The sequence below is a fragment of the Papio anubis genome, chromosome 1 (assembly GCF_008728515.1).
Source record: "Papio anubis isolate 15944 chromosome 1, Panubis1.0, whole genome shotgun sequence".
Taxonomy (NCBI): domain Eukaryota; kingdom Metazoa; phylum Chordata; class Mammalia; order Primates; family Cercopithecidae; genus Papio; species Papio anubis.
The window spans coordinates 179,912,002-179,937,577 of record NC_044976.1 but is presented as its reverse complement, the minus strand read 5'-3'; the positions used below and the strand labels follow the sequence as shown (position 1 = coordinate 179,937,577).

The 25,576-nt window shown below is 38.8% G+C and overlaps 1 long non-coding RNA gene across 1 annotated transcript; it reads right to left on the bottom strand.

Moving 5' to 3' along the window:
* Nucleotides 1-206: 206 nt before the first annotated feature.
* LOC103879412 lies at nucleotides 207-20,549 on the bottom strand. The gene is made up of 5 exons (XR_001897248.3): nucleotides 19,839-20,549; nucleotides 15,434-15,587; nucleotides 6,954-7,213; nucleotides 5,779-5,926; nucleotides 207-243 (listed from the first exon to the last, which is right to left on the bottom strand). It is a non-coding gene; the product is annotated as an uncharacterized LOC103879412 (long non-coding RNA).
* Between the last annotated feature and the right edge of the window lie 5,027 nt (nucleotides 20,550-25,576).

Sequence of the window (25,576 nt, the reverse complement as noted above, 5' to 3'; positions counted from 1 at the left end):
GGTGGCTCACACCTGTAATTCCAGCACTTTGAGAGGCCGAGGCACGTAGATTGCTTGAGTCCAGGAGTTCAAAATCAGCCTGGGCAACATGGTGAAACCTCGTCTACAAAAAATACAAAAATTAGCTAGACATGGTGGTACATACCTGTAGTCCCAGCCACTTGGGAGGCTCGGATGGGAGAATTGCTTGAGCCCAGGAGGCCAAGGTTGTAGTGAATGAAGATCGTGCCTCTGCACTCCAGCCTAGGGAAGAGTGAGACCCCGTGTCAAAAACAAAAACAAAAACAAAAACACAACACAAACAAAAAACTACGGAGGACCCAAGACAAAGGAACAACATGTGTAAAGTGCTGAAAAAACTCCCATTAAACTTTCTTCCTAAAATTTCACATGCAGGGAGAATATCCTTCAAAAGTGAATGCAAAGTAAAGAAACCCATGAAGTAGATTGATTCAATTCATATAATTGAAACGAAAAAAATATGACTTAGTAAAGAAATATGACCTTAGATCTACTGTAGGGCAAGTGCTTCTCCTAGTCAATGAGATCTGCTGCCTTCTGCTGGCTCTTCTGAATGTATGGGATTTACTGTTGGTTATTTCTTGCTATCCTTAAGATAAAGATTTGGAGGTCTAGTTTCATTTCATGTAGTATTTGTTCTCACAGGAAATTCTAATGTTTCATTTGCTACTCAATTCTTGGTTGCCTCAACATATGCTTTGTGTCTATACTAGACCAAGAATAAATTATTGGATTCTTTTTATTTATTTGAGACAGAATCTCACTCTGTCGCCCAGGCTGGAATGCAGTGGTGCGATCTTGGCTCACTGTAACCTCCACCTCCCTGGTTCAAGTGATTCTTCTGCCTCAGCCTCCCGAGTAGCTGGGACTACAGGTGCATACCACCACGCCCTGCTAATTTCTGCTTTTAGTAAAGATGCGGTTTCACCATATTGGCCAGGGTGGTCTCAAACTCCTGACCTCGTGATCCACCCACCTCAGACTTCCAAAGTGCTGAAATTACAGGTGTGAGCCACCATGCCTGGCTGGATTCCTTCATTTTTACATAAACAACCACTGTACTGTTAAGTTCAATTACAGTTTCAGACTACAGGAAATATCTGACATAATCTTTCTTGGGTTTTTCAAACAAAGTTTAATTCTCTAAAGGGTACAAAAGGAAGGATACAAAACTCAGCATTATTTTTTAGAGCAAACATGCAGGGGCAAGCTTCTAGAACCCCCTCCCTGATTCTGATGGAGGGGAAGGGAAGGAAGCACAGATGTTGCTAAGTCCAAGTAAGTGAGGGTCATGTGAAGCTTGATTAATCCCCTCCAGTAGTTCTGTCTATAGACTAATCAGGATAGGTCTTCATCTGAGTCAGGTGCATCTCATCAATCTCTGGCCCAGACAATGTACAGTGTCACTTCTGAGTTCATTGCAGTGTACAGAGGCATAGACATACTACCCATTTTTCTCCTTCAGCCACCCACTCTCCAAGGCTGATACAGCTTGGTCTGAAAACTTTCTTGAAGTTTAAAGCTGCAGAATTACAACAAGGTCACTTACCAAAATGCTTCATGGAGTTATGCTAATAGACCCTTAAAATAGTCATGGAACCTGTTTTTTTTTTTTTTTTTCTATTTTATCTTCTCTAATAATAGAGTTTGAGAATTATGGATGTTGGCCCTATATGGAGGAAAAATGTACTTATGTTTTCCGAAATTATTGTGATTCACAAATTACATAATTTTAGGATGATAGACCTCAAAGGGAATCTGAAGCTCAGCTGTTTTAATGCCCAATTTTCAAATTAAAGAAAAGAGACTTAGGGACATCAGTGAGTTTTCCAGGGCAAGTATCTTAGGAGCAGAATTAGGTCTAAAACTTGACTAGGAGTCCTTTCTCCAACAAGATACTATCCAAGCCACTCAGCAGATTTAATAACATAACATGCCAACCTCACTTCCCTATAAACATGCAGTTTTCCTCACTGATTAGTAGACAAATATCTAGTTTCCTTCTGTGGGAGTGGGGAGGGGAGCCCACTATAGGTTCATCTCAAATCAAATGTATCTTTCCTTTTTTTTTTTGTAAATTGACAATTTATAAATGTATATATTTATGGAGTACAAAGTGATATTATGATTTATGAATATAATGTGTAATAACTAAATCAAGCTATTTAACATATCACCTAAAATTTTTTTTGTGATGAGAACATTTGAAATTTACTCTTTTCAATTTTGAAATGTAGAATACACTATTATTAACTATATTTATCATATTGTACAATAGCTCTCAAGAAAAAATAATGCTTTTTTCTCCTGAGATTTTGTACTCTTTGACCATCATCTCCACATTCTCCTCACCCTCCAGCCTCCGTAACCACCATTCTGTTCTCTGCCTCTGAGTTCAATTGTTTTGGTTTCTACATGTAAGTGGGGACATGCAGTATTTGTCTTTCTGTGCCTGCTTATTTCACTTAGCATAATGTTTCCCTATTCCATGTATATTGTCACAAATGACAGAATCTTTAAGGCTGAAAAGTATTCCATTTTGTATATATGCACACCACTTTTTTGTTAATCCATTCATCTGTTGATGTACATCTAGATTAATTCTATAACTTGGCTATTTTGAATAGTAGTGCAAGGAACATGGGAGTGCAGACATCTGACAAACTGATTTCAAATATTTTGAGTCAATACACAGAGGTGGAATTGCTAAGTCATATGGTAATTATATTTTTAGATTTTTGAGGGAACTTCATACAGTTTTCCATAAAGACTGTACTCATTTACATTTCTACCAACTGTATACAAGAGGGACCCTTTTTTCCACAAATCTTCCTAATACTTGTTCTCTTTCAGCTTTTTGATAATAGCCATTCTGACAGGTGTGAGATGATATGGACATTTTAACTTGAATTTTCCTAATGATGAGCAATGTTGAGCATTTTTTAAATATATCTGTTGACCATTTATATACCTTCTTTTGAGAAAATGTTTATTCCCAGGTCCCTTGCCCAATTTTAGTTGGGTTTCTTTGTTTTCTTGCTATTGAGTTGAGTTCCTTATATATTTTGGATATTAACTCCTTATTGGATGTATGGCTTGCAAATATTTTCTCCCAATCCATAGGTTGTCTCTTTATACTGCTAAATGTTTTCTTTGCTGTGAAGAAGCCTTTTAGTTTGATACAGTCCCATTTGTCTATTTTTACTTTTGTTGCCTGAGCATCAGGGGTTAAAAAAAGTCCAAAAATTATTGCCCAGATCAATGTAATGTAGTTTTTCCTTATATTTTATTCTATAAGTTTAGTATCCCTAGGCCTGGTGCAGTCGCTCATGCCTGTAATCCCAGCACTTTTGGAGGCCAAGGTGGGCAGATCACGAGGTCAGAAGATCAAGACCATCCTGGCTAACATGGTGAAACCCCATCTCTACTAAAATACAAAAGATTAGCTCGGCATGGTGGTGTGCAGTCCCAGCTACTTGGGAAGCTGAGGCAGGAGAATCACTTGAACTCAGGAGGCAGAGGTTGCAGTGAGCTGATATCACACCACGGCACTTCAGCCCGGTGACAGAACAAAGCCTCCATCTCACAAAAAAAAAAAAAAAAAAAAAAATTAGTATCCCTGATCTGAAAATCTGAAATTTGAAATGCTCCAAAATCTGAAATGTTCTTAGTTTTGGTGTGACACTCAAAGGAAATTCTCACTGGAGTATTTTGTATTTTGGATGCTTGGGTTAGGGATGCTCAACCATTAAGTATAATGCAAACATTCCAGAATAAAAAAATGAAATCCAAAACACTTCCAGTCCCAAGTATTTTGAGTGACAGATACTCAACCTGTAGCACTTTTACAATTTTGAGTCTTACGTTTAAGGCTTTAATCCATTTTGAGTTGATTTTTGCATATGATGTAAGGGTCCAATTTAATTCTTCTGTATATGGATGCCCAGTTTTTATAAGACTTTTATTGAACAGACTATCCTTTTCCCATTGTGTATTCTTGACTTTTTTTTCTGCAAATCAATTGACCTTACATACATGCACCATTTCTTGGGTCTCTATTCTGTTCTATTGGTCAATGTATGTATTTTTTTGGCAGTACCAAGCTGTTTAAATTACCATAGCTTTGTAGTATAGTTTAAAATCAGGTATTGTGTTGCCTCCAGTTTTGCTCTTTTTGTTAGTGATTGCCTTTACTATTCAAAATTTTTCTGGTTCCATATCAGTTTTAGACTATCTTTTCTATTCTATTAAAAAAAAAGACATTGTAATTTTGATAGGGATTGCTTCAAATCTGTAGATTGCTTTGGGTAGTATGGACATTTTAACAATATTAATTCTTCCAGTTGATGAATTGATTGGAAGGGGTATCTTTCCATTTCTGTCTTCGATTTTTTTCATTAACATTTTGTAGTTTTCAGTGTATAGGCCCTTCTCCTGGGTTAAATTTATTCCTAAGCTTTTGGGGTTTTTTTGTTTGTTTTTGTTTTTTGTTTTTGTTTTTGTTTTTGGTGGCTACTGTAAATGGGATTGTTCTTGATTTCTTTTCCAAATAGAATGTTGTTAGTGTATAGAAATGCTGATTTTGTGTGTTGATTTTGCATCCTGCAACTTTAGTGAATTTATTAGTTTCAATAGTTTTTTTGAGTTTTTAGATTTTTCTATATATAAGACCATGTCATCAACAAACAGTGACAATTTCACCTTTTCCTTTTCTATCTGAATGTCTTGTTTCTTTCTTTTGCCCAATTGCTCTGGTAAAGACTTCCAGACAGGAAAAACAAGAGCTGTGAACTCCCAGGCAATTCCCTTGAACTCAAGCTGGAATCAGTGGCTCACCCTTATAAATTGGAACATACATATTTAGGGTATGTACACAGCTGAGCTGAAGATCCAAGAAAGTATTCATCACTGTTTCACTGTGCATCCTTTTGATTATTAGTGAGAATGTTTTTCTATATGTTACTACGTAAACATTTCCTCCATGTTTGTCATTTGTTTTCCAGTGGAGGCTCATTGGCTAAATAATTTCCAAAGGAACCCTTGAGAAATGCAGTGGAGGGCTAAAAGGGAATAAACTGAAATTTAAGCTCAGAAAGGTTACTCCCACCTCCTCCACACCGTCCTTCTTAAATTTCACGCTGAGATAGAACAGTATATTCCAGCATATTCCAAATATCATCATGTAATCAATATAAGAAATTATTGCAATATTTTCTATTCTTTTTGTCATACTAAGTCTTTGAAATCTGGTGTATATTTTACATTTACAGCACATCTCAGTGCAGATGCTAAATTTTCATCAGAAATACTTGTAGTCAGATTTCATAAAATTTACAGTTGAAAAAATAGATTTATATACCCAAGTTGTTTCAAACATACTTAGAAGTTTTCCAATAACTGAATTATGTACCAAGACATCAGCTCCCTTTAAAATTTGCATGTACATTTGCAAAACTAGTTCATCCTTTTAGAAAAATTGCTTTGACTTTGAAGTAAATGTATTTCATGTTCAAAGCTGTTTTTCCAAGTTAACTCACTAACTCTATATATTAGCATCAAATCCAAAGGGATAGGATATAAATAACATCTCTAAATTTATAAATATTAACAACTTTTTCATATTTTTTGTGTTTGCTAATTTATATAACACTGCTGATGACAACTAAAATCATGTGCATTTTGATTCATATTAGAGAGAATGTGAGAATCTTTATGATTGATTTTTATTATGGAAAGATTGAATTTCAATATACATACCTGTCTAGCCGGTCTTATGTGAGCTTTTCTTTTCCTTAGAGCTTCAAACTTAGCTGTTCATATAAGAAGTATCATATCAATGAGAAATCACAAGTAATGTACTGCCATGTTTTGTCTTTGATGATTGAATATCTAGCAAGCATTCCTTCTGTTTGAAAAAAAACTGGAATAGTATAGTATATCTCTGTAAAACTCTCCTAGTACTAAACCAACATGCAACTTCTGTCCCATTCTCAACTCTCTTGTTTTTCCTCCCACCACGTTTTTGCTCTTCTCCCCTTCCCAAGGGAGAGGAATTGCTAATCCAGTTGGGTTTCAAGTCACTGATTGGATCACATTTCTTAGTAGGTGCTTCCTTCATTTTTCAGTGCCATGTAGATACTCTCTCTTCCATTTCCTTTTTCTTTACAGCTAATGAACTGCCTCCTCACAGGTGACTAGCCATCCTGTTCTCTCTCTGTTACTCCTTTTCACTTAAGTGGGTAAGCTGATTTAGAACTTCCTGCTGCAGGCCAGGCGTGGTGGCTCACGCCCGTAATCCTGCACTTTGGGAGGTCGAGGTAGGCAGATCACGAGGTCAGGGATTTGAGACCATCCTGCCCAACATGGTGAAACCCTGTCTCTACTAAAAATACAAAAAAATTGGCCAGGCATGGTGGCGGGTGCCTGTAATACCAGCTACTCGGGAGGCTGAGGCAGGAGAATTGCTTGAACCCAGGAGGCGGAGGTTGCAGTGAGCCATGCCACTGTACTCCAGCGTGGGTGACAAGAGCGAAACTCCGCTCCAAAAAATAAAATAAAATAATAACTTCCTGCTTCAAAACATGCATTGCCATCTTGCACTATCTTCTATCTTCCTCATTCATACACAAAGTAAAAATCCTTGGCTTGATCTCCAACATGCCACTGATTAGAAAGTGGCAAGGTCCCAAGATCTGCAGGTTTAGGGAAGAACAGATAGATCCTGACATGACCTTTAGGTTAGGCTACATGTCCCTACCTAGGTTTACTGGGGCACTAGACATACATTTAGCTAGGACTGTCAGATGCAAGTGAACAAATCTAATAGGAAGTACCTTAGGGGTGTGGGAAATTTTATTGGCTCATATAATCAAATAATGCAAAGGACGGGAATGTAGCTATTCTTGGAGACTTACTAGAACCAAATTATTTACCATTTGGACTTTATATCTTGCCTCTGCTTTCCTCCTTCTCTCAGACCAGCATCCTCTAGAAGACTGGAGTCAAGGGCACTAGCATCTTTCCGCTTCAACTTCAGGAAAAATAGTTTTTTTCCTTAATTTCTATTTGGAAAATTCCAAAAGGATCCTGAATGACCACATTTACATAATCTGCCCATCCCTGGAAGAGCTGGGTAAGGCAATAGTTCCCAAAAAGAAGTAGGGAATGCTGTCAGCAGGAGAAGGGAGGGGTTCTAGAGAGACAAAACAAAAAGTATACATTACTGTAATTATCACATATAGCCCAACTAACAACAAAGTCCTTCTGTATTACTTTGTTCCCTCTGCTTAAAACCTTCAGTAACTTTATGAAGGCAATGTGACCGGGCTGAGTCAAGATTTCTGGAATTTCTGGAATCCTGAAGTTAAAATCAATATTTCACCTGTGCTTCTAGTGCAGGTCAAGAAATGAGTATAAACTTTAGAATGTGTAGGATGGTTTGGAATGCTTATGATGCATATGCTTTAAAAAAACAAAAAACAAAAAACAAAAAGGTGACAAAATCTGATTATCAAATTAATTAGGACTCTTTTTGTTGTCAATTAAAAGAGAAAAAATACAGACTTGCTGAAGCCAAAATAAAGCTATGGGCTCACATAACTGAAAATTCCAGGGATAATTTCACCACAGACACAGTTAGGTGCTGGGGCTCAGTGTTCCCAGAATCCAGTCTCCTTGTTGCCGTCTCTTGTCTTTGTGTTCCTCTGTCTTGGCTCCTTTCACAGATAGATTGTACCCCCATTCTGACTATATGGCTGCCTACAGCTCCAGGCTTCCACTCTATCCTCTTACCGATCCACAGTGGAAATAACTTGCATCTTTTCCTAAAGTTCCAATAAAAGTCCTAGAATTGGGTCTAATTGCTTTTGATGATCTTTGCTTGGGCTATGTCTCTGACAGGCGTGGAGTCAACCCCACTGAAATCACATGAACTCAGAGAAGGAACCTGCAATTCCCTCTGTTGAGTCAGGGTGCTATTACTAGAGAAAGGGCAAGTGATTCCTAGGATCCCTAGGATCAATCTCTGATACTCAGATAATTTGGGAACAAACAAACAAACTATAATTTCCCCATCCAAATATAACTATTGTTAGCATTTTGGCAATATACTTACATTATTTTTCATATGTATGTTTTACATGATTATAATTATAGTCTACTTAAAATTTTCTCCTGAATTGTCTAACATTCTATCATATACACTTTTCATGTTTCTCTATAATTTTCCAACCATAATTTTAATGGTTACACATAAAATAACTGTAATTTACTCCCATGGACATCAAGGCAGCTTCCTTTCCTTTAAAAGCTATAAATAAAGCTGTGATAAACATCATCATGCATACAGCTTTTTCTATTGCTTAGATGATCTTAGAGTAGTTGAATTTTCAAAAGGTTGAATTACTGAGTTAAAAGGTACTATATTTATGACTTTCCAAATTTTTCCCCTTTTCCAAAAAGGATAATGCTTATTCATAATGCTATCACAATATATAAGTAGTAATCATATCTAAAACGTTAAGTCCAAGAACACTGAAATGTTAAACTGAAGAAAGTAGTAAATATCTCTGAGAGTAATAAAAATGCATATGAAGAGGATATTTAACCCTTTGATTCTATATCAAATTTTTCAGAAATCAGTTATATCACACCACTCAGTCATTAGTTGCACATTTGTTCCTTTTGGAAAGTTACGTCAATCACAGAAGAATAAAAGTTGACAAGGACATTATTAAACAAAGTACTATCAATGACAAGGCATGGGATTATAAATTTCAGCCATTCTCATTTCTCTAATATCTTCTGCACAGTGTAGATAATTAAGCATCTGGGCAAAAATTCAGCCACAAGAACATATGTGACAATGTTGTTAATAATAACGACAAAATGGAGACATGTCTGCTGATCTTTAGATGCCTATCTCTACCTGTTTGCTAAGCATCTCCATCTCGATGTTTGAAGGCATTCTCAAAGTTATATCCAAATTAGAAATTATTCTGGGGCTTAGCATAGTGTCTAGCATGTAGAAAATGCTTAAATGTCTGTCTGATGAATGAATCAATACATGAATTTTTTCCAATAAATACACTTCACTTCCTATAATCCATTGTGCTGAACTGTTTTTCATCTACCCTGTTACACAAACCAGAAACCTCATCATCCTAGAGTCCACCTTTTTATCCTCCCTTTTATTTGATTTGTCAACAAATTCTCCTGATTCCACTTTAGAAACACCATAGTCCCTACTCTCCAAACCATGTCCATTGTCCTAGTTCACCTCATCACCGTCTCTCACTTGGATTATTACCACAGCTTCTTCCTTGGCCTCCTGCTTCTAGTCTCAGACTTCTTTTACTTTCCTAACAGTAAGCTTTCTAAAACTTAAGAGCCAATTACCCTACTCTTCTCAGAATCCCACAATGGCTCACCATACACAGGGCAAAATTTGAAACCATCTAGCATGGCTAGTAAGACCCTTCATATCACTTGACCGCTGCCTATCTGCTTAGCCTCACTTCTCATCTCTCCACACATCCTGACCACACCTATTCCATTTCAGCCTGCAGCAATACTGAACTTACCACAGCCCTCTCAATTTCTACTGGTCTTCCATACTTCTGTACCTCTGTACATGATATCAAAACTGCCTGCTTAGAATGCCCTCTCTCTCTACTTTGAGAGGCTGACAGTGAATTTTCACTTTTTGTTCAATATTCATCTTAAGAGAAAGTCCTTTGGAAATATTAAAGAGGAGGTCAGGTGAGGACAGAATCAGCTATACGTCTCTGTTGCATACCTATGTATAAAGGCACTGGTTGAAGCTATCAGACTGGAATAATTTCCGGGATGGCATGCAATGAGAGACAGGCAGTGGGCCACATTAGAATGCAGAGGAAGAAAAAAACCAAGAAAACTAAGAGGAGCACAGACAGATGCAATCTTCCAGAAGCCAAGAAAAAGTAGAGTTTTAAACAGAATGAGGTAACAAAAACTGTCCTCTACAGCAGAGAAATGGAGTAAGATGATGATTTCAAAGCATTCATTAGCTTTGGTATTTAAAAGGCTTTCACGTAATCTTAGAGCAGTTTCAGTAGAAGGTGGGATCAAAATCTGACTAAAGTGGATTAGCTGAAGAAGAAATGGAGTTGACAACTGTAGACTATACTTTTCTCTCCAGGGCTCGAAAGAAAAAGATGGAAAATAAGCCATTGGGTGGTGACTCGGGGGGTGGATGCTATAAAGGGATTTTAAAAAAAAATAGGGAATATTAGCGCAGAGGACGTGGGAATGATGAAAGATACAGTTCTGAGATAAAGATCTCCAAAGAGGCTAAAAGGGATGAGATTAAGAGCACAAAGGAGGGGTAGGCCTTACACAGAAGGAAGAACATCTTGGTCTCTTAGAATGCAGAAAAAGAGAAAAGGCTGGGTATGATTGTCAATCTCCAGAGTATTCCACAAGGCCTTATTAAAGTTTACCAAATGATCAAAAGATTTCTATATACTTCACAATTTTACTTCTAGCCAATTTTGGGAAAGAGAAGCAAGGATGTAGTGAAATATATGAATATGGAAAATGACAGCTCCAAGTGACTACTTGGAAAGGAAATAGGAAAAGATAATGTGAGTTTGGCAATAATACCACAAGGTGCTGGAAGGAGGGGAGAATAATACACGTGCTCTTTGGAGCCAGACAAACCTGGGGGGAATGTTGTGCCTACCACATGCTAGCTCTGACCTTAAGCAAGTTACTTAACCTTCTCTCAGCCTGAGTTTCTTCTTCCAAAAGCAAGGTTAATAATGCTTGTCTCATGGGGTTGGAATGAGAATTAGAGATAATATATTATAAACAGTGCAAAACACTACTTTTTCTCACCTTTCCTTCCCTCACTTCCAGGACATATCACCCGAGACATTTGTTGATTATATTTGGGAGCTCTTCATTAAGGTGTGTGCTGGAGTTTTTAAAAGGTATATCCCACATTTAGATAAAGATAGTTTACTTTAAAAAAGTGAAAATAGAAACACAAATAGGGTGAGGCAAGAAGAGGGTGAAAAGCAGAACTCATTGCTTGTGACTGTAAAGGATAATAGCAGAAAATATTAGAAACACTGTTTAAAGAATAGTATTGATAACTATAAGACTGATGCAAAAGTAATTGTGCTTTTCACCACTAAAAGTAATGTATCCAGCACTTTGGGAGGCCGAGGTGGGCGGATCACGAGGTCAGGCGATCGAGACCGTCTTGGCTAACACAGTGAAACCCTGTCTCTAATAAAAATACAAAAAATTAGCCGGGCGTGGTGGCAGGCACCTGTAGTCTCAGCTACTCGGGAGGCTGAGGCAGGAGAATGGTGTGAACTTGGGAGATGGAGCTTGTAATGAGCCGAAATCGTGCCACTGCACTCCAGCCTGGGCGACAGAGTGAGATTCCATCTCAAAAAAAAAAAAAAAAAAGGAATGTATCATTCCAATGGACTAGTTTTTATTACATTTCACTTTTCTTATTTATCATGTGTCAGATATTGTGCTAGGAATTTTTAAAAATAAGTTCATACATGGTTCTCATAATGGCTCTGCAAGGAAGGTACCTTTATTCTCACCTATGTGATGAAGATACTGAGAGTTATGGATTGAATTTTGTCCCCCGAAAAGTGATATGGGAAAGTCCTAACCCTCAGTACCTGAGAATGTGGCCTTATTTGGAAATAGGGACATTGTAGGTACAGTAATTTGAGTTCATACTAGAATAGGGTGGGTTCCAAATGCAATGTGACTGGTGCCCTCATAAGAAGACAGTGAGATCCAGAACACCCTGTGAAGACAGAGCATTGGAGTGATGTTTCAGCAAGCCAAGGAACACCTGGGCCTCTAGAAGTTAGGAGATGGAACAGATCCTCCTATAGAGGCTTCAAGAGAGCACGACCCTACTGACACCAATTTTGGACTTCCGGCCTCCAGAACTGTAAGGCAATACATTTCTGTTGTTTTAAGCCACCCAGTTTTTGGTGCTTTGTCGCATCAGCCCTAGGAAACTAACACCGAGTCTTAAGGAATTCCTCACTTGTCCAGAATTGCCCAGCTAGTTTGGGATAGAGCCAATATTCAAACCCAGGGCTGCTTGGCCCCCAAATCCATGGTTTTTGTTTGTTTGTTTGTTTGTTTGTTTGAGACAGAGTCTCAGACTGTCTTCCCGGCTGGAGTGAAATAGCGCGATCTCGGCTCACTGCAACCTCTGCCTCCGAGGTTCAAGTGATTCTCCTGCCTCAGTCTCCTGAGTAGCTGGGATTACAGGCACACACCACCACATCCGGCTAATTTTTTGTATTTTTAGTAGAGATAGGGTTTCACAATGTTGGCCAGACTGGTCTCAAACTCCTGACCTGACGATCCAGCTGACTTGGCCTCCCAAAGTGCTGGGATTACAGGCGTGAGCCACCGCGCCTGGCCTCCATAGTCTTTTGATAATGCTGGGGTGAGTCAATCTTTGATTCTATTTTACTGTGATAACATGATGTAAGATCAAATACTGACTCATATCAGAAAAGTGATTCTTTCTCTTCTAGTCTTTTTAATATTCTGTGAACAGTATATATTTCTTTTGTTGGAAAAACTACTGTACACTACTATAGACTTCATAAACACTGTACACTTAGATTTCACTAAATTTATGAAAAAATATTTTTCTTTCTTCAATAACCTTAGCTTACCATAATGTTTTTACTTTATAAACTTGAAAAAATTGACTCTTTTGTAATAACTTTAAAAGGTAAATACGTTGTATAGATATACAAAACTATTTTCTTTCTCATCTTTATTCTATAAGCTTTTTATATCTTAACTTTTTAATTTTTAAACTATTTTGTTAAAAACAGACACAAGCACACACATTAGCCTAGGTTTACACAGAGTCGGGATCATCAACGTCACTGTCTTCCACCTCCACATCTGGCCCCATTGGAAGGTCTTCAGGGGCAATAACACACCCGGAGCTGTCATCTCCTATGATGACAATGCTATCTTCTGGAATACCTCCTGAAAGGCCTGCCTGAGGCTGACAGTTAGCTTTTTTTAATAAGTAGAAGGAATGCACTCTAAAATAATGATAAAAAGTATAATACAGTAAATACATGAACCAGTAACAGTCGTTTATTATCGTTTATTATTTTAAAATCGTTTATTATTATAAAGTATTATGTATTGCACATAATTATGTGTGCTATCTTTTTATATGACTGGCAGCATGGTAGGTTTGTTTACACCAGCATCACAACAAACATGTGAGTAATACATTGCGCTACAATGTTACAATGGCTTTGATACTAGGTGATAAGAATTTTTCAGCTCCATTATAATCTTATGGGGCCAATGTCATATGTGTAGTCCATCGGTGATCAAAATGTCATTATGGGACACATGACTGTAAATCTACATCTTGAGCACTGGCCTTTCTGACAGCTTTTTTTAGTTTTGAGGATCAAATCCTTAGGGCCATTCATTCCTTGGATCATTCAGCAAATAATCAAATGGGTAATTTGCCGTACAATCTAAGCAAAAGAAAACCTAAAGATGTCCATTTCTTCAAGGAACCTCTAATCTGGAACAGCAATAAATTCTCTACGCAAAAGAGAATCACTCAAGGCAATAACAGCTCTGAAAGCGGTAAAAATATGGAGGAAAGAGAGCGATAATTTTTATGGTCACCATTGACCTTGCTGATACAGACATAAGTCATCTTTACTCTTCATTCTCTTTAATTCTCACCTACCCTGCCACCTCATCAAGAGTTGTTACTTCTATGTGCAAAACATCTTTCAAATCCACCCCTCTTCATCCTCACTGCCCCCATCCTAGTCCACATCAATGCCAGTCTTCTGATTTTCCTGTCTCTACTCTGATCTTTTCCCAGTGCACTCTGCAGAGTGACCTTTATGAAATGTAGACCTGATCATGCCACGGTCCCGCTTTAAAAGCCTAAAGTGTGAACCTCTGGAGTCTTCTAGAATCTGACTTCCATTCTCTGTCCAGCTTTATTTCTTGCTGGACTACTTTATGCTCCAGCCATACTGGTCAAAAATTGTTTTAGTTTCCGGAACCTATGGTGATCCTCTCACCGAGGCCTGTTATTTTTTCTTACTGGAACTCTGTCCCCTCCCCTGGGCACCCTCCCGCCTCTGGTCTAGCGAATTCCCTCCTTCTTCCGGTCTCAGTTCCTCCAAGAAACCTCACCTAACCCGTCAGGTCAAGGTACTTTCCTTACCTAACACCCACTCCCTGGTTTACTTCTCTTTGGCTGGACTGAAGTTGGGCAGGGCAGGGGCTAGTCCGCCTTCTCCTGGGCCAGACCCTCCCGCCCAGCACCACAGGAACTACAGCTACTACGTTCACTGAAGCTGCGCAGGCCCACAGGTTCCTCTCCTGGAGCTCACTTTCCTCTGAGGCGGACTGGAGGCGGAGCTTGTCCGCTGGGGATGGGGCTCAAAGCTGGGGCGGGGACACGGAGCAAAACTTAGAGGAAGATACGAAGCCTGGTTGGCCAGGAGGCTTATCTGTCAGGGCACGAGGCGGTGCCTGTGGGGCCGTACCTTTGCTTACCGTAAATGGGCGGGGCAAGATTTACCGCCGCAGCCGGTCAGTGAAGAGCGCTGAGCAGGGCCCGCCTTGCGGGCCTCCAGGACCCGGCTGCTGCCCTGGAGAGTGGAGCAGGCAGCGCCCTCTGCCCGCTGGGTGGGTCAGGCACCGCCCCCTTGTGGTCTCGGCCGGCGGGCAGCCCTTTGGAGCACGCGGGAACTGGACGCCTGCCCGAGGAGGGAGGATCCAGGAGACCACTCCGAGGGAGATCTGCGGAGTCTGGGACCGGGCAGTTGGCCCATGTTACAAGGGGACCTGCGCTGCTTCTACCTCAAAGTCTTTAGGGTGTTTGTTAATTCCCCGCCCCCCAACCTGGTGACGCTCCAGGTGGTTACAGGCAGGTACCCCATAGGCTGTTCACTGGGAAGCAGAATTGGTGGAGTCAGTGCGGGGATATGAGGAAAGATCCATAAACAGAGAGAATAAAGCCTTTGCACTTACATTTTACTTCTCTTATTCCTCACCTCTACCACCTTTCCCCTTGACCCCCAACTGGGCTGCAGGTCACATCATCTTGTCCTTGATATATTCAGATAATAGAAGCCCCTCAAACAACTTAGAAGCAGTCCCCGCATGTCACCAAATAGACCACAGCTGGCATGTGAATGCTACCAGTTAGCGATGTGTAGTAGTTTGTAATTTCCTCATGAATACTTCAAACTAGAGATTTCTAAATTATTACTAAATTTTAGTATTAATCTAAATATTGTTAATAGATTTTTCTATTATTACTAATTGCATAGTCTTTGGAGAAGTTGTGGGAAAAGATTTGGATACATACCTGACAAGTTACCCAGTATTTTACTTTCTTTGAAGCAATTAAATAGGTCTGTGTCTTGTCTTGAATAATTAATTTACTTAGGTTGCTGTTTAAAATGCTTTTCAATTTTCAAAACACATCTGTGAGGAGAGGTCTCCACATCTTCTGTTGAAAACTGGAAGAAGCAAAAGGAATAGTTTATCTTTGAAAAAAACACACCTAACTAAAATAATAATAAAAAATATGCAGGTGGATAGAAACCCAACAGCTTTCTTCATAGGGTTTGAAACCATAACTGAAGGAAAGGCTATCTGCCATCTCCACTTTGTCCGCCTCTTCAGTCATCTCTCATTATTCAACTTACCTTCTAGTCAGGTCAAATTACAGTTTCTCCAGACTCGTATTGCTTTCTTATTTCTCTTTGTCTTTGGACATAATACCCCTTTACCTTCCTAATGCTTATTTTACCTTCGAAATTCAGTCAATATATCAACTCTCCTAGAAAGTTCCAGTATCTTTCCTCGAAGTACAGGTCTTTCCACTATACTACCATCAAGTTCTGGGATGCTTCTCCTTGGTGGCACGTTTAATACTGTGATGTAATTCTCTGTTTACTTCTTCCTGTATCAAGTTGTTAGGGTAATGCCTTTATCTCAATATTCTGTAAATGTAGCATGGATGGATTGATGATGGACAGACAGGTGGGCGAGGGAATCACTACAAGGATGGACATATATGTGGGAGAAAAGGGATTGACAAATGTATAGATAGATGTTTTAAGGTTGGGTAGGTGAGTGGATGGAACTAAAGCTTGGAGAGTAAATCTTGATGAAGACTTGTTGAGAAACAAGAAGATCTTGATATGATGAGCTCAAGGAGGTTGATGGAAAGGGGTGGGGGATAGTTAAGGATGGGTCATTGAAATCATTATTTCTTTTGGAAAAATATTGAGAAAACATGTACTAAAGTTAATAAATGCTACTTTGTGAGGAAAATATATTAGTTTGATATTCTTAGTATTTAAAGTGTAAAATACTAACATTTCCCTCTCCTATTTAGTCTCCATTTCTTTCTTAATCTCTAGTGTAAATATTATTTAAAAGTTAATTATTATAGGAAACATCTGGATATTCTCGTCAGTGTGATTATTCTTAAAAGTTGTCGGTGGGGTGCGATGGCTCACGCTTGTAATCCCAGCACTTTGGGAGGCCGAGGCAGGTGGATCACGAGGTCAGGGGATCAAGACCATCCTGGCCAACATGGTGAAACCCCGTCTCTACTAAAAATACAAAAATTAGCCGGGCGTGGTGGTGTGCACCTGTAGTCCCAGCTACTCAAGAGGCTGAGGCAGGAGAATTGCTTGAACCCGGGAGGTGGAGGTTGCAGTGAGCCAAGATCGCACCACTGTACTCCAGTCTGGGCGACAGAGCAAGACTCCGTCTCAAAAAAAAAAAAAAAAAAAGTTGTCTATAGTATTTTATTGTTGTTGCCTAAACTAATTGACTTCTGTGCTTTTGGTCCTTTGAAACACTATTTTAATAGTTATACTTTTTTCTATAATAATACTTTACATGTGTTAAAAGAAAAACTTTAGACGAATTAAACTTACCAGTTTATTTGAGCAAAGAATGACTCAGGAATCATGCATCACTGAGAACCAAAAGTTCAGAGTGCTGCACAGTGTGAGCAATGGACTTTTATAGGCCCAACACAGAAGCAGAGGAGAGGAATCACCTGATTGGTTGGGCATGGGGGCTGATGCCTATAATCCCAGCAACTCGATAGAGTTACTAGGGAGGATTGCTTGAGCCCAGGAGTTTGAGGCTGCAGTGAGCTATGATCACACCACTGCACTCCAGCCTGGGCAACAAAGCAACCCTGCTGCCCCCACCCTGACCCCATCTGCTGTACTTACTGTCAATAAGCTTGCTTTGGGTTTATGAGATCCAATAAATATGGATTCATATCAAACTGTTTGTCTCACCTTATTCATCAGTTGACACTTGTCAAAGGCATATCCCAGGCACTGTTCTGAACATGTGAGGACAAGAGCTTCAAAATGCTAAAGGCTCACAATATCAGAGCAAGATGCTATTGGGAATTAGAGAGACCAGCATGTTGCTAACAAGAAAACCTGTGTATGTGATTGCAGAATTCTATAGGTGGTCTTAAATGAGTTTTCTCATGGGCCATATTCATATTCTGTTATTTATTCAGCTTCGTATTTTTTCTCTAGCAAGGTATCATCAAGAGTTTGCAGGAGGACATTGTTACTCTTGCTGAAATTCTGTCAGCAGAACAAAGGTTATATATTATCATGCCGCTTCTCCTTCCAATAACAAATGACCTTAAAAATAGCATGGCCTGAGATCTATGCCAAGAAAATATCCACATTATATTTGTAATTCACACTGTTCTGAAGTTGAATTTGTGATTATTACATTGAGACTATATTAAAATAATTCCCTAGTTGTATTTATTATACTCATGAGATTTGGTGATTTATTATTAAACCTCTTATTGTTAATTATGTTTATTGCCCCAGTCTTCTCTGAAGGAAACTTGGGAATTGTCTTTCTTATCCCTAATTAGGAAGTTACAAAACGCTCTTCTAAGCACATGGGAATTGTTTTCTCTTGCTCCATGAGACTGACCCACCAGGTTTATTAAACAAAAACCTCTTTGATAACAGATAAAAATTTTAACTTTACTATTAAAATATATAAGGATATTCTATTAAATAGCAGATCAGCTTCACCCCTTTTAGTTCCTCATTTTACATTTTTGAGGGAAGAAGGGTTTTTTCCTCTTGTTGAAAACATACTTTAAAAAAAATAATAAAATTGCCAAGTTATAAATGCTGTATTAGTTTGCTAGGGCTATAATAAGAAAGTGCTATAAGCTGGATGACTTAATAAAAATTTCACCTCTCAGTTCTGGAGGCTAGAAGTCTGAGATTAAGGTGTCTTAAAAGTTGGTTCCTTTTAAGGACTGTGAGGGGGAGTCTGTTCCAGCCCTCTCCCCTTGGCTTTGTTAATGGCCATCTTCTCCCTGTGTCTCTCCACTTTGTAGTCCTTCTATTCATGTCTTTCTCTGTGGCCAAATTTATGCAATGGACTGAATGTGTCCACCCTAAAATGCGTATGTTGAAATCCTAATCCTAGTTGGATAATACTTGAAGGTGGGGCGTGTGGGAGGTGATTGAAATTCGTGCCTTTTATAAGAAGAGGTCCAAGAACTGCTAGCTCTCCTTCTGCCATGTCATGATCCAATTAGAAGTCAGCAGTAGTCTGCAACCTGGAAGAGGACCTTCACCAGACCCTGACTCTGCTGGTGCCCTAATCTTAGACTTCCAAGCCTTCAGAATTGTGAGAAATAAATTTCTGTTGTTTATAAGGCACCCAGTTTATGGTACTTTGTTGGAACAGCCAACTGAATAAGCCAATTTACATGAATAGACTTATGGTTCTGTGACTTGGTTTCTTCACTCAACATTTTCTAAACCTGTACTTACAGCTTTGCTTCATTCATCTTAACTGCTAGTTAACATCCCATTATATTAATAAAACACAATTGATTTACGTATTCTTTTACTGATGAATATTTAAAATGTTTCCAAAGTTTTGCCATTACAAATTATGCTGCAATTAATATTCTTACATATATTTATAATCTCCTCATGTACACTTAAATTTCTTAAGGGGAGTGGTCTCCTGCTTTGCTGATTGTGTTGCCTCACCAATGAAAAAGCTTAACTGCTTATCCTCAATATGTCTCTATTTATAAATTATATAAATGTCCTATTGTATTAACATGTAATATCCATTATAAAATGTAAATTTTTTCTTAAAAGACAAATACAAAGTTCTACTATTTTCTTCCCATATCCCATTTGAATTGCTAAGGTATAAGGTATAGATATATTGATCATTATTGGTATTACTATCATATCATCATCATATTATGTTAATAGTATATCAATATAATATTAAACATCATTACTCTCCAAGAACTGTACCAATAATTTGCATTCCTTTTGTCAGAGTATGAAAATTTCCATTTCTCCACATCCTTACCAACACTTGATATAAATATGTACTTTTAACATTTTATTCTGAAAAAAATTTCGAACTAGCAGAAAAGGTGTTAGAATAATACAATGACATCTTGTATAACCTCCACCTAGATTCACCAATTAATAACAGTTTGCTGCACTTGCCTTTTTTTCTGTTTGTCTATCTCCCTCTCTTCTTTCCTCCCTTCCCTCGGCTGTAGAAAATGTCAGGCTCCTGTCACACAACCAGGAAAATTTAAGCATGCAGACACATTGTAGGGTAAATAGGGCAGGGTTTATTGGGTGAAAAGGAAAAAAGGCAAGAGGAACTCTCAGCAAAGTGAGAGAGAGTCCTGCTAGCAGGCCCCGTACCTTACAGATTGAATCCCAGGCCACCACACAGGAAATGAAGAGACCAGGCTCCTCCCCATGCAGGGATTTCCCCTGGCTCCACGCCCTTACCCCAGAGCACAGGTGGCCATCATTCAGAGAATCAGTCAGGAAAGGGCAGGCTTTTTCTGGGACTAACAGTCCGGTTTTTCAGCCTTCAGGCTGTTGTAGGCTTGAAGGTGGGCTTTCACCAGGGACCCTTGGCTGTATCCTGTCTCTATCATTCCCCCTCCTAAAGCAGTACATCTATCTGCTGTTAGGATAAGGATAAGGATAAGGATAAGGATAAGGATAAGGACAAGGATAAGGACTATCTTAACTGCCTCCTGCTGACAGGGGGTGCTGTTTTGGGAAAACGGCAGTCAGATCTCCCTCAGAGGCCTATCTAACAGTTTCTGGCAAAAGAGGCCATCATCGGAAGCTCTGGATGCATAACCTTTTAGAGTTTGATGGCCTGAGGCGAGAAGAAACAAATCGGGTTGTTAGAAAATAGGTATTAAAACGAAACAAGGTGAAGTAAGGACAGCTCAAAAATTCTAAGGCGTTTTACCAGTTTGCACTGGGAGGAGGAGGAGGCCAAAAGCCCAACTGGAAAAAAACTTTTACCCTTGTGTCAGCATGTCAGGCTTCTGGGTTCCCTTTCCCCAAGCCCAATCCTATGCCAACAAGTTTAAGATTTGGGAAATTAACTTTTTCCAGTTTGGAGGATGCATCCAAGGGGAGTTTCCTGTAGTACAAAGACACAATTACCTATCAGTGAAGAGAGGACAGAGGAGGAAAAAGGAAAAAACAAGGCATTTTTTTCAGAGGAGTCCCAGGGGTTCTGGATGCATTTGAAAGGGATACAGACTGAAGATAAATGACTACTCATCTGGAAAGAGGGGAGCAGGTGTCCCTGCTTCCTTTCTTTCCCTGGAAAATACTCAGGGTACATGAGAAAAATAAAGTGGGGCATTGCCCTTTGTCTCTTCCGTCCTTGTATCCCCAAGTCCCGGTGACCATGACAGGGTACCACCCATGAGTGTCAAAGCGACTTTCACCCATGTTATCAGGGGGACCTGGAGGGTGTGGAAGTATCTGCTCTTACCTACATATGCCCTATCTACCCTACTGTCAGTAGCCTTTGAATTCCTTAGACCTCACTTATGTCATGGATACTAGCATGACTTTTATCCATGAAACCAGAAGCTTGGCTTAATCAGCAGGAATTAGTCATGTTCACCTGTGCTATGCCTTTTAATTTCTGCTATTTTCTGCCTCTGTATCCCTCAGATCCAGTTTTCTTTCCTAGGGCTTTTACCTGAGCTTGGAATTGAGTGGGTCTCTGGGGTAGTGCACGGATTCCTTATCATAAGCCAAATGCTACAGTGAAGCTGTGGGATTGAGTCCTCCTCCAACAAGGGAGAGAAAAGGACATCCAGATAATTGGTGGCTAAAGATATGCTTGCTAAGGTTTGGAATGCATGGGTGTTGGCTTTGGTTAGCTCCCTTGGTCTTATTTTCCCAAAAATGAAACCTCTGGGTTATGGGCACCCTATTTATTCCCATCACCTGGCAGGAATTGCAGGATAATTGCTCAGAACTAGAATATTGATCCAGATTTTTATATCACCCATCCCTCTTATTCCTTCTGAGCTGCAGCCAGAGATCACTGGTTGGTTTATAGGAATAAGCAGAGTTAGTTTAAAATCTAGGCAAAAATTTAAAAACAACTAATGAGTCTAGAATATAATGATAAATGTATAAGTTTTGAAATATATTTTATCTTTCTTTAGTCCTCATTTATTTTAAAAACAAATCATGATAGGACTGCATTATTTACGAAATAGATGTTAGTCTTATACTTGACCTGATTATTTGCATAAAGTGCAACAAGAATAATTATTTCTACATAGACCTTTTAGGTTGGCTTTGGTGGAACTGTTCCACAAGGAATCTCTGGTAAGACCTTTTAAAGCTGAGCCCAGCCATGAGTTTGTATCCTCAAATACCTGTGAGGGGGTAAACTCCACTCCTTCTGAGGTTCCAAGAGCATGTGGTTCCTGGGCTTGTTGGAAAGTGACATTCTTTACTCACTGCAGGTCAGGAACCCTGTATGGAGACTGTGTAGACAAGGGTATAAGACCTAGTTTCATCAGCTCAACAAGTCAAGCTTGACTCTTTAAAGGGAAACATTCCCTTCTAGTCAAAGCTTTGATAAAAACAACCAGTTTCTCTAATTGTGTCCTGTTGCAAAAGAAAATGGATTCTTATTGCACTAGATGCAAACAACTATATTGCCATAAGTTAAGAATACTCACAGATAGTTTCCAAATTCCAGAGGAACCAAGCAGAGAGAAACAAACATGCTCCAAATTTTGTTCATACTTTTCTCAATTATTAAAGGCCATAAATAGTTCAAAATAAGTTTCCATAACTCTGAAAAACAAAACAAGGATTAACAATGCTCCAAGCAAAAGTCAGAAAGATTACTGAAGTTTTCTATTAGTTCAGTCCCCTCAGTTAGTCTTCTTTTGCTTTATATTCATGAGCATTTCAGCTCTTCATGAGTCCTGATGGAAATAACTATATTGTCATAAGTTAAGAATACTCACAGTTTCCAAATTCTAGAGGAACGAGGCAGAAAGAAACAAACATGCTCCAAATTGTGTTAATGCCTTTCTCAATTATTAAAGGCCATAAATAGTTTTTCCTTTATTTCAATGTTATAATCTCCAAAGTTCTCAGAAACCTGTATTTGAGTGTACCTGGCAGAGTCCTGTAGCTTATTATAAACCATCTTTTGAAAAGGCTCAAAGCAAGACAACACTTTTCTGAATAACAAAATGTCCAGGGTAGTTACAGTCAGAAACACAGTTGACAAAGAAGGTTGGTTATCTCTGGGGTTTACAATAACTTAATATATTAACAACCTTAATGAGGATTAAGAATATATACTTTAGACATTAGAATTTTAGAAATCCCATACAATGTTGGAATATATGTTAATATTATTCACTAAAATATAACCTAAAGAAGATTGAACATCATTTTGGCAATCCCATGTACCTAAACATGTTAACTAATCCCATTAACCTCCATTTTGAGTATTCCAGGGACCCTCTGTAGCATCCAAAAGCCAGGCATCAGGAAAGACAATTTTGAAACTGAAGTTTGATTTGGGGAAGCTGATTAAATATGTGAGAGGTTTAAAACACTTGATGTTATGAAACAGAATTCCAGATTACCATAATTTATTTAATTTGCCAAATGACTCAAAAATTTAAAAAAGCAAAAACCTTTTACAACCATTTACAAATTTTGCTACAGAGCAGATTAGTGCCTTAACAGTACCTTGTGCTTTTATTTCAATGCTCAATTTACAGAAAAAACATATAATAACCTTTAAATTTAGTTATATGTTCACACACAGAATTTCTTTTGCAAGATGAATTTTTACAGTCCTTCCACAGCTTGTTTGAACTTTGAGCTTTATCTTATCTAATTCAAAACAATCCTTTAACCCTAAGCAAGAATTTACATTTCCACATCTTCTTATAATCTTTTATTAAAAACACATTTTACTGCTCTTACATACGTTGCATGTAAATCTATTTCCAGTAGTTTCTATTACATGCTATAATAATAATTCCTAGCAATTTTTAACTTTAATGTAAAACCTGGTAAGTTGTATTAATTATGTACTAAGTAAAGCCAAGGTTTGACTCCTTCCAGCATAATTAAGCGTGTGGTTGGTTCTGTATGTCCCCAGGCCTTACCAATTGTGAGGCAGGAAGTTGAGCAGTTCTCAAAAACCAAGAAAGCAGTTTATAACCCCAAAACATTTAGCAAACCTAGTATCTGACCTGCACAATCTACTCCACCTATTTACATTTTGGCTACATCTGCACTTTACCGATAATCTTTAAGGCTGTTTTTACTTTTCAAAGATTAAAATCATGTGAACTGAAGGATATCACAGCTTTTATCTTCTCTTTAAAATTTTTTTGATCCAAGCACTTATCCTCCTCTAAGTCAATTAATTAGAGTTTTTTTTTTTTTTAATAGACATCACACTTACAACACATATGTAACTACACAGACAGGCAGAAGAAAATCCGGCAGCCATAAGAGTTTTCCTTTGCCAATCTCCTAACTGGAATATTGGTTTCTCATGTGTGCATTAAGAGTGGCAAGACAAAATGGAGAAAAAGAATTAATTTGGCTGAGAAAAAAAAATTTCTCCAGCAAAACAAGGTCTACGAAAATAAATAAATAAAGGCCTTTTAAATATACCTATAACTTGGATATCCAGTTTTAAATAAGCTGAACATGCTCTAAGAAAATCTTTTTAACTTCCTTATTATCGTACTTTAGCCTCGCCAAGCTGCCAATATTTCTGGCTTTCAAACTTTACTAACGGTAACCTCATAGGTGACACCAACAAGTCTTAATTAAGGTTAAAATTTAACTGCAAGTGTAAAGGTATTTTCAAAGGGGGTAAGCAGTTCTTACAAAATTTAGAACATTTAGAGGTTACCTTTAATGTAAATGGCAATCAGTAAATGGCAACAGCCACGCAGCTTTCAACCCGAAAGTATTCATTCCCTAAGCCAGGATTGAATTAGCTGCCTTGTAAAGTGGCAGAGGCTAAACAAAATATTGCCACATGGTTACAGGTCATGCTCCCAGGCACATGAAAAAAGATGGAGGCCTACAGCAAAATTTGCTACTGACCATACAGAAAATCATGCAAAGCACACCAGATTGGCTACAGCTTAAGACCAACCTCACAAATCCTTTTACATAATTAAAACTTTTCAGAGTGGCCAGGCACAATGGCTCACACCTGTAGTTCCAGCACTTTGGGAGGCTGAGGCGGGTTGATCACCTGAGGTCAGGAGTTCGAGACCAGCCAGGCCAGCATGATGAAATCTGGTCTCTACTAAAAATACAAAAATTAGCCAGGCATGGTGGTGTATGGCTGTAATTCCACCTACTTGGGAGGTTGAGGCAGGAGAATCTTTTGAACCTGGGAGGCGGAGGTTGCAGTGAGCTGATGGCACCACTGCACGCCAGCCTGGGTGTCAGAACTAGACTCCATCTCAAAAAAAAAAAAAAAAACTTTGCAGAGAATATAAACAGTGATCCTTATCATTCCTGGCCTAGTAAAACATCTAAAAGCAAAAAACAAAAACAAAAAACAAAACAAAACAAAACAAAAAAGCTCCTTAAAAGTTAACGGCTGACAGGGTAGAGAAAAGGAAATAAGTTTAAAGTGCAGGGTTGGAAAGACACCTGGGGAAAGAACCTCTTACTCTTATGCAAATAGTTTCTTTTCCCTGGGTTTGGACTGAGTCTGGCCAGCCAGTCCTTTGGGGCTGCCTTGGGGCCTGGGCAGCTGTTGTGGCTCATTCCCATTCTGTGTGACCTCACCTTACACACATGCTGCAGACACAGCCATGCACCCCCTGGGAGAGAAGTGGGGGTGGGGAGTCGCAGCTCACCCAATCATCCTGCACATGCGTACGGCCATTGAGGTGGGTGTGGACCACCTGCGATATTTTAAAAGAAAAGATAGGTGCTGTTACTGTCTTGAAAAATGGAAGAAAAATGCCAAAAGACCAAAAGGCTCACAAATGAAAGTGAGAGGTTTTGGGTCTGCATTTTACTGACTCTTCCTCAGATCCCACATTCTGGGCACCAAAAATGTTGTAGGAAAAAACTGGGTTCTTGTAACT